Below are 392 nucleotides of genomic sequence, written 5' to 3' on the forward strand. Positions count from 1 at the left end.
GTCTGCAGAGCATCTGAAAATTTGGGGTCTTCGGAGGTATTTTTGCTCATCGTACAAATTCTGCTGTCAGTCTGAAGTCCAATAACCGAAGACTTGGGGTCTGCAGAGGTCCCTGCTTCAACAGTACTTGTATTTTGAGAAAGTTCTTCCTCTGAATGATACAGCTTCAGCCGGATGTGCCAAGCCAAACTGCACACAGCTGAAACTGTTTTGAACTGGTGCACAACATTCCTTGGGATAAAATAAATGTCATTATCAAATAACTGAATTCTGGCATATCGAATGCCTTCCCTTCTCAGTTGGTTAAGTTTTGCATCATCAACCCACTGGACGCACTGGAGGGAAAAAAATGGGGAAAAGAAAAAAAAAGTGAAAACTCTGTTTTAGGACTC

Source organism: Phaethon lepturus, unplaced genomic scaffold (genome assembly GCF_000687285.1).
Source record: "Phaethon lepturus isolate BGI_N335 unplaced genomic scaffold, ASM68728v1 scaffold53155, whole genome shotgun sequence".
NCBI lineage: Eukaryota > Metazoa > Chordata > Aves > Phaethontiformes > Phaethontidae > Phaethon > Phaethon lepturus.